Raw genomic sequence first — 9648 nt, 5'->3', positions numbered from 1 at the left:
TCTGCAACATATAAGAACTACCGGTATATTAGTCATTCTGAAGTTACTAAACATTATAGTAAACAACTCTCCTGCATTAAATTCTTGCTTTTATGCTAGAAAGAGTCAATAAATGTCTATTCTCTAAAATTGGCCTGGGTTTAATATCTTGTTGACTTAACATATCACAACACAGCAGAGTTTCTAAATTCTATGGAGATTCTCAGTCATCCAGGTCATGGTTGTCCCAAAGGCGCTTTTTCAAAAGAACTGGACTTTCTTGTTTTTCTTTCAAGACGTTTCGCTTCTCATCCAAGAAGCTTCTTCGGCTCTGAATCTGAAGAAGCTTCTTGGATGACAAGAAAAATGTCTTCAAAGAAAAACAAGAAAATCCAGTTGCCTCTCGAAAAAGCAACTTCCAGAATAAATATGGGACTAAAAAGTTTCATTTAGCATTTGAATGAGTATTGATGTGATATTTATATTGCTTGTAGTCATTTTATAAGAGTTAAAGTGCGATAGACTTAATAGCTTATTGTTGTTTGCATATGGTAGATTATGATTGTTTTTACTTTTATACCTTGTATTTAGCTCTGGGAAGTCGGGGAGGGGGGAAGGGGAGGGAGGGAGGTGTTGGGGTGGGTTGGGAAGAGGGGAGGGGGTTGGGAGGGGTTTTGTTTTGTTTTGTTAAAGATAAAATGTACTGAAAAACTTTTCAATAAAAAAAAAGAAAAAGCAACTTTGGGACAGCAGAGTTTCCCGTTGGAACAACGGTGTGAATATTAGGGGCAACATACATTTCCATCATCATGTTTACCAGATCCTGAAAACAAAAATATATGCGGGAAGGATTTTTTTCCTTGATAGGGTGGAAAGTATAGAATGTTTGGTAATGTCTATTTTTAGTGGTTAAAATTACTGTTGGAAGAAAAATCTTCATCATGGTTCCATCCAAGCCAGGAATAAACATGGCAACTGCTTTGGGAAGAAGGTTGTAGTTTATTGAAAAGGAGAACCAGACAGGAAGATGGCTGGCAGAAAAGAAGGACTGACCACATGTAAGGAGTAGGTTTTTATACCCTCTGGATCCTTTTCTTTGGAGTTACTTCCTGTTCCTGTTTGAGGCTATTTCCTGTGTCACGTATTCTGACCTGAGTGTGCCTCTCTGGTATTCTTGATGGTTGTGGGTTAATCCTATTATGTCCAAAGGTCATGTCCTGCTTCCCTGGGACTGGGCTGATGACTCTATGGATGGGGTATTTGGATTTTAGGTCTTTGTCTTCTTAATCTCCTAGTTTCCTGGATTTTCATCTGCATCTCTATAGAGCTGGTCCTGGCTTTGGGGAGGGAGACCTGGGGCTATTAAGAAAACTGTGCATGCTTTCCTGGTTATTCAATATCTTTTTAGGAAATATATTTTTCTGCCCTTTTAATATTTCCTTCTCTGGGGAGCTGACTTCCCACATTACAAAAAATAATAACTAGCATGCGGAGTTCTCTAGTTCCAGGTAAGGCTCTCTTACCTGGCCCTTGGTAGAAGGCAGTGGCAATTGTAAAACCAAAGTAACCTCGTGCCTTCGGTTTGGAAACAAAGCTGGGAGTTGAAGTCCACAAGTCATAAAAGGGCCTAATTTGAAGACCCCTGGTCTAGAGGTTTGTAGCCCATTCTGATTGTTAAGTCGTGGGCTCTGGTGAGCAGGAATGAAGACACACAGCTGAGTACAGAGAAACTCATTCTTTTATTCAAGCTGGAACTGTACTGAAGACTTGGGTGTACCTTGCCACAATATATAGCCAGATCCTCTGGTAGCAACCAATCGGATTGAACCCATGCTTGCCGCCCAAAGTTGCCCAATTGTAGGACCACAGACATCCTGTCTGGGTTCCTGGAGAACCGTTAGTTCTCCAGCAATGCACATGGTGAGGTACCAAAAGCCCGGTACAAAAGATCAAAGGTTGCTGTCCCACAGATGCACAGCAACGTCTCAGCTTTTAGGCCCTCCTCTGCAATCTGGTTTGCTCGTAGATAATTCTCCACTTGCAAGAGGTACGACGGCCAATCTTCTGGATGTTTAATATCGAACTCTCTGAGTTTGCCAACCTTCGGCATCTTTTCCTCGATTCCTGCATTCTTGGATCCTGCTTCTTAGGCTCAGGGAGTGCGTCCACTGAGCACGCGGCCGCTAGTGTAGCTTTACTAGCTGGCCTAGAGAGGGAAGGGGAAGATGCCTCTTCCCTCCAGCGAGTAATGCCGACCCCTTGTAACTTCAGCCCTTAGGCGGTAAAGCAGGATCCCACCTTCGTCACCACTGTTAAGTCGTGGGCTCTGGTGAGCAGGAATGAAGACACAGCTGAGTACAGAGAAACTCATTCTTTTATTCAAGCTGTAACTGTACTGAGGGCTTGGGTGCACCCCGCCACAATATATAGCCAGATCCTCTGGTAGCAACCAATCGGATTGAGCCCATGCTTGCCGCCCAAAGTTGACTAATTGCAGGACCAGAGACATCCTGTCTGGGTTGCTGGAGAACCGTTAGTTCTCCAGCAACGCACGTGGTGAGGAACCAAAAGCCCAGTACATAACACTGCTCTTGCTCTTTTCTTTTGCTGAAAAAAAGGGGAGAGGAATTTTCACACAGCTGCAAGGAGCACTGCCTTATCAGACTTTTTGGTTCCATTCCAGAGTTATCTCACCAAGGCCAGGTTGTGCAGTCTTCTGAGCTGGGAATCAAGACCATGAACTTTTGAGGCCAAATTTTAATAAACCTCTGAAAATTGCTCACTAAGACTGAGCTTCTGCACTGGTTCCAGAGTGCTCAACGCTGTGCACCAAGGACCTTGGAGTATCTCCCTGCTTGAAAATGGGGCTCCCAGCAGCTCAAGGGACAACATCTTGCAATGTAGACATAGTGCACCCAAAATAGTCTAAAAATAGTCTTCAGATTCTGGCTGTTAGACCTGACCAGGATCTCCCAGCAAGAAGAAACAGTGTGAGTACTGAAAAGAAAAACAATGGTTAATGCTGTATTCTGTTACACCACAGAAAATAAATAAAAACCTTGCTTAGTATGTTGGTTTTTGTGTGTGTGGCTGTTTAATTTACTTACTGCAGTGAAACACTAAAGCTTAAAATTCTCCTTATCTACTGTAGGGTTCATTATCTCCGGATCCTCAAAAGAACAATTTCTCTGGCACCTGGCCACTACCTGACATTTGGCAAAACAGCATTGGCCGTTTACTCACAAACCACAAGTCTTATGAGAGCAGAGGATCCTCACACCTCTGAAGCCTACAACCAATTAATTCACCAAATTTCCCACACTTACTTTGCTAAGGAGCACACCAATATTTACCTTGGCACTCACCAGTTTCATTCAACTTAACAGCAATATGCTTTATCCACTCCCATTCCTTCACTTAAATTATTATAAAGTTAAGAAGAACATATGAGAAGAATTCTGGGAATTGAAGTCTACACATATTAAAGTGGTCAGGTTTGAGGAAACAGTCTAGTACAGGGGTCCCCAACCTGTGGGTAATGGCCCACTACTGGGCAGTAGTCTACTGGCCACTGGGCTGTGAAACCGGCTGGCCAGTATGCTCACTCACCCCCACTGGCACTAGCGTCGTGGTCGCATGGTGAAAACAAGGCACTGAGTGGCCTAAACGGGGCACTGTGTGGCAAAATGGGGCACCATGTGGCAAAAATGGGGCAGGGCTAGAGAGTGTCATGAGGGTGCTAGTGCCACCCTGTTTGTGTCATGCACATGCTCGCAGCCCTGTTTGTGTGCACACATGTAAAGTGCTTCCCCCTCCCTTTGCATCTGGTCCGCCAACTGAGAAAGGTTGGAGACCTCTGGTCTAGTGGGTGGAGTAATCAGAGCCTCAGTTGTACTTCTGTGCAGGAGTTGCACAGAGACTGTTGTTTGATGAAACATACTTTGGATGGTCCTCCTTGACTCTTGGCTGATAGTATTTCCATCAACATCACTGTTCCTAGGAGAGCACACTACCTCGACACTTATAAAAATAAGGGTATATTAAGGCTGCCCAGGGATGTGTAGGGGTTTAGAGGAAAACAAGAGTCATGAGAATGCAGCAGCAGAACGAGAATGCTGGGGCTCCTGTGAACGAAGTGTGCAAGGGGAAAAATGCTCAGAGAGTTGGAGGGCTAGAGAGGCCCCTCAGCCACTGGCCAACTTGGTGCAGGAGTATAACAGTAACTGTAACAATAACAATAATAATAAGTGGGGGCACCTTGGAGGTCATCTAGTCCAACCCCCTGCTCAGGCAGGAAAACCTATATCAGGGGAGTCAAACTGCCGGTCTGCGGGCCGGACATGTCATGAAGAAACCGCACCTACCCCATTGCCGGCAATGGGGAAAAAGCTCCGATACATCGCGCGACGTCACGTGATGTCTTGAGTTTGAGATGTCTGCCCTATACCATTTCAGACAAATGGCTGTCCAATCTCTTCTTAAAGACTTCCAGTGTTGGAGCATTCACCCCTTCTGGAGGCAGGTCATTCCACTGACTAATTGTTCTAACTGTCAGGAAATTTCTCCTTAGTTCTAGGTTGCTTCTCTCCTTGGTTAGTTTCCATCCATTGCTTCTTGTCCTGCCTTTGGGTGCTTTGGAGAATAGCTTGACTCCCTCTTCTTTGTGGCAGCCCCTGAGATATTGGAACGCTGCTATCATGTCACCCCTAGTCCTTCTCTTCATTAAAACTAGACACACCCAATTCCTGCAACCGTTCTTCATGTGTTTTAGCCTCCAGTGCCCTAATCATCTTTGTTGCTCTTCCCTGTACTCTTTCTAGAGTCTTCACCATCAGATGGTGGTCTTGCTCCACTTGGCATGAACAGCGATAGGGAATCTTGTCTGGGTCATGGCTCTACTTTAAACTGCCCTTACAATATTGGCCAAGAAGAGAGACAACCTCAGGAGTCTTTTGAAGCAAATTACTCATTTTATTTTGATTGAGGGAACTATACTATCTTGAGACTCAAATTCTTTTCAGTGATATGAATCTAGGTTTCCTGGTCTGGTCTCAGAGACTAAGCAGTGTTGGTGGGATAGGAGGCCACTAAGAGATCCCAGCAAGAAGTTGGAAAAATAGACCCAACAGAGGCAGTTCTCTATGTTGCCAAGTAAGCCAGGAAGATATAGCCATGAAGTCACCAGGTGCTGAGTTCAGCTCTAACAAGGTTTTACTTCAGACTGAAAGGAGAAGCACCCCAAACATAAATGTCACATTTTTGGTAGCTTTGAGCAAGTCTTTGTGCTGTCCAGCTTTCTGCTTTAAATATGGGGAAGAGGGTCATCTGGCCTACCTTGCAGGGCTGTTGTAAGATTTCAGCTCATGTTGAAATAGACAATGAGATGAAACAGCTCACTCTCTGCTAAGGAGTTTTCAAACTTTTATTGCACTGAATCTTTGGACCCCACAAATAGGATTAAGGCAGTGGTGGGATTCAGCTGGTTCGCACCAGTTTGGCAGAACCGGTAGATAATTTTCTGTTGCCTAGACCCACAACGGACTTCCGGAAGTGGCATCCACACAGAGGACTGGTTGTTCACATATATGAATCCCACCACTGGATGAAGGGCATGAAATAAATACACGAGCATACACAGTTCATGTAGATTTCTCATGCTAGTAAATAAATAGGCAGCTGAAAAGAATATTACACTCCAAAAACTGAAAGGTCCTAAGGGTTACCTTGCTCTTGGTAGATACGTTCCAACAGCTCCATAAACGTCACGCTTTTCTCTACTTTAGTTTTAGCACCTAGAGCTTTTAGTTTCCTTGTGGTTCAACACTCAAGCTATTTGCATCTAGACCCAGTTTCCTGCAACTGCCTCTGTTAAAACTTGCTTAGAATAGACTGCTGCTGTTTCAAAAGCTGCTTTGCCCAAAATGGAATCATATTTACTGTTTCTCTGTGGCAAAGTTTTTTGAATTAGCTCCTGCAGCTGCCTATTTTATTCAAACCAGACCTGCTGCTGAAACCCCCTGATTTCTATTTTTGTCTGACAGAGGTACGATTATTGAACAATGCAAAAACACCCACTTTTCTTTTTCTGGTTTCTTAGGATATCCCCAGATCAGCTTTCTTTTACCTGGCCTTCTCCAGAGGTTTTGTTATGGTGAGACTAGGCTGAAGCTGCCATATCTAAAGATGAAGGATTCATCTAAGCAGGGTAGACAAAAACCAGGAATCTTGTCTAAAAGTTCCCTTCAGAGAAGTAGTTAAGAAGGACCCAAATCATTAAGGAAGCAAAAGAAAAATGTCATATCACAAGACGTTGGGCCTGAGCACATGGGAACCTCTCCCCAAATCCCACCAACAGGCAAGATAAGCTGCCAGATGTGAGAATCTACAAAACAAAACAAGCTAGGACTTTGGAAGATCAAAGAGGTCTTGAAACCCACTCACTCTTTGAATTTTTATTTTTTATTTTTTGGATCCAGACTGGGCAGCTTCTGACCCTCTGGCTAATGTCTGACAGCCTAGTTGAGAAGGACACGGATAAGTGTGGATGAGTGTGGGCATATGTGTGTGAGAAATAACAAGTTTATATTGTAGGCAGTAAAGTGTTTCTGGGTATTTCAAAGAACTGGTTGTGCTTCTGTGTTTGAGTGGGGCTGTTCACCAGGATTGTGGTGGCGTGAGTGACCATAAGCCAAACTTGACAGCATGGGTAACACTACCAACTGGAGATGTTACTCACCTAAGAATCCCCCCAGGGCAGGGGTCCTCAACCTTGGCAACTTTAAGACTTGTGGACTTCAAGTCCCAGAATTCCTCAGCCATTCTAGGAGTTGAAATCCACAAGTCTTAAAGTTGCCAAGGTTGAGGATCCCTGCCCTAGGACAAGGGTGTTGGCAGGCTACCAAGATCTCAAGTGTAAAAGAAGGGCAGAAACAACCCTAGTAATGACAAAGATCGTAATGCAGACATATGCCTGCTCAGATGTCAGCCCTGTTGATTTCAACGGGGTTTGTTCTTATCTGGAGGTCATAGGTCAGCCTTATGGGCCAGAGTTAAGTTGGCTTTATCCAAGAACATTGAATCTAAAGCAGGAGTCCCCAAAGTGGTCAAAATTGCCCCTGAGAGTGGAGGGGACTATCCAAGGGGTCAATGTTGTTGCTATTAGTATGCACAGCACTATTAGTTAAAGGCCAGAGTTGAGACCGAATTTCCATGCTTAAACAAGGCATGTCAACGCTGCTAACATCGAATGTTATTGCTTGACATGAGATGGAGTAGCTATTGCATATGTTAAACCTGTGTATTGCTTTAAGACTCATGTATTAGTTTAGTTTAAAAAGGTGGGAGGGAAGAGTAGGAATGCACTTTCAAGGCCACTTGTTTCTCTCAAGAAGATATGATTTGGCGGGTGCTTCTAACAGAAGGGAAACTGATTCTTTAAATTAATTGGAGAATATGATTAATGACCAAATCAGAAAGGTCGAGAATTGTGTTTAATTATATTGTGCAAGGGGCGGAGATTTCAGATTCCAGCTTTCTTCGAGCAAACATTGCTGGTGTATTAGGCTAATAAAGGACTTTTAAGGTAAACAGTGCCTCAGAGTCACTTGAAAAGCCCATACTTGGAAACTTGACAAGGCAGTTGTTAAAACAAGTCATCCCCAATTTTATGACCTTATTTGTTCAGTGAACCACTACAGTTGTTAAGTGAATCATATGGTCATTAAGCAAATCCAGCTTCCCCCATTTACTTTGCTTATTGGAAGCCAGCTGGGGAGGCCACAATCCCATGACCCTGGGACACTGCGACCATTGTAAATACTTGTTGGCAAATTCTGATCGTGTGGCCGAGGATGCCGCTACTGTTGTAAGTGTGAGGACTGGCTATAAGTCACCTTTTTCAGCACTGTTGTAATTTTGAACAGTCACCAACAAATGGTGGTAAGTCAAGGACTACCTGTAATTTCCTTGAATGAATGCTCGGAGGTCAATGAACAATTTGGCACTTTGTGAAAGGGGCAAGGGGCTGAAGAGTTTGGAGATACTTAATCTAGAACAGGGGTCTCCAAACCTGGCAGCTTTATGACTTGTGGACTTCAACTCCCAGAACTCCTCATCCAACATGGGAGTTTGGACACCCTTTGGGATAAGCTTTCAGAACCTGCTAATTTATTCTAGCCCTCCACAGAACTATATTCTAAGGACGATAAAAGGCCTTTCAAAGGGTACCAGCATGACTGTACACATAAGTAAGATTGAATTCCCATGACACACTAAACACACTTTTCTTGGCAACCTCATAGGAACCCTCCTAGCATGATCTGCTTGTGAAGCACTCCCTCCAGTTGCAGGCAGTGTGAGAAGTCAGGGAAACCGGCTCAGCTCCAGACAGCCATCTTAAATTCCCCCACAGAGGCGGGGGAAACACCACCTTGGTGTGATACAACTGGAGGCGTGTAAGATGGCCTTGTCAGTGAAGAAGACACTGAGGGCACGGTGGGAGGAGAACTTCTTGGCCAAAAGGAAGTTGTGGGGGAAGATTTTTTTTTCTCTTCTTGTTCTTTCCACGAGAGGAGCCATGGCTACTGCTGATGCTGCTGGAGCTGCTGCTAGCTTAATGCCCTCAACTCTCTGTGAGGACCACAACAAGCCTCTGAAGTTCTTTTGCCAAAATGAGTTGGCTTTGATCTGCGCCCAGTGTGCTAAAACCAAGAAGCATCACAATCACACTGTTCTCCCCATACAAGAAGCAGCCCAAAAAAACAAGGTGAGTGAGGGATCGGCTTTTCCAGACAATTTTGGGATCTCATTCCAGGTAGGTTTTAAAAGAGGCGAGACTCTTCAAGAAATTCAAGCTTGGAATTCTGGCTGGGAAGTTTGCAAGATGAAGTTCACTTATCCGGCAGGCAGCAAACTGAGAAAAGCAACTTCTAACACTCTTTGCGAAGCACCCTGAACAAAATTTTAAGTATCCTAACTTGACTGTAGACTGTAGCAATTACTCCAGGGTTTATTTATAAAAAGAGGCAGGAAGAATAGGATATGTATATATATATAAAATAAACCTTTGATTGTGCTTCTAAACTTTGACAAATGGAGCGGGAAAACAGAAGAAATGAAACATTTTGCTTTGAATGTCTTCATTCTACCAGGTCTGGTAATAAATCTAAAAGCTGGAAGATAATCTCTTCTTGGCATCTCCAAGTAAAGAAGCAAATTAATTCTTCAAGAATTTGTGAACATGTTATCAATCTAGTTCTATTATGGATTATAAAATCAGAAACTGTAACTACCAAGATTAGGAAATCACCCGGGAATCATCCAAGAGCACCTCTCCTCTCTCTCCCTCCCTCCCTCCCTCTCTCTCTCTTCCTCTGTGTGTGTCTGTGCGCACATTTTTAAATACAATTTTATACATATATAATTATATATATAATATATATAATTTTTTTAAAAATTAAAATTTAGTAGAAACTAATATAGAATAAGAAAAAGGGGAAAAACTTGGAGGGAGGGAGGGAGGGAGGGAGGGAAGGAAGGAAGGAAGGAAGGAAGGAAGGAAGGAAGGAAGGAAGGTCTAATATTTATAGCATTATAAGTACAATCAGGGCTTCTTTTGTCATAGAACGCTCAGAACGGAGTTCCAGCACTTTTTTGGATGGAACCTTGTAG

Source organism: Vipera berus, assembly GCF_964194415.1.
Source record: "Vipera berus genome assembly, chromosome: 2".
NCBI lineage: Eukaryota > Metazoa > Chordata > Lepidosauria > Squamata > Viperidae > Vipera > Vipera berus.
The sequence above is the reverse complement of the archived record's forward strand: the minus strand, read 5'-3'. Positions refer to the sequence as shown.